The sequence below is a fragment of the Penaeus monodon genome, chromosome 32, assembly GCF_015228065.2.
Source record: "Penaeus monodon isolate SGIC_2016 chromosome 32, NSTDA_Pmon_1, whole genome shotgun sequence".
In the NCBI taxonomy this organism is placed as follows: Eukaryota; Metazoa; Arthropoda; class Malacostraca; order Decapoda; family Penaeidae; genus Penaeus; species Penaeus monodon.
This window is the reverse complement of record NC_051417.1, coordinates 33,592,425-33,592,655: the sequence shown is the minus strand read 5'-3', so window position 1 is coordinate 33,592,655 and position 231 is coordinate 33,592,425.

Sequence of the window (231 nt, the reverse complement as noted above, 5' to 3'; positions counted from 1 at the left end):
GGAAACTCCTAGACAATGGCCATCGCGCCGCCAACCAGCTCACCAAACGCAGAATCCTCTAATTAATGCATGAATGGATGGAATTAGCCTCGCCTGGGAAATGAATAGCGTTGAAAGCCACTCCCAATTCTATCGTTTTCTTCTCCTTTCGTTTTTTCGTTTTCGTTTAATTCCTCTTTTTTTTTTGTTATCCTCATTTTTTTCCTTTTTTTTAAAGTTTAATTCGCCGTA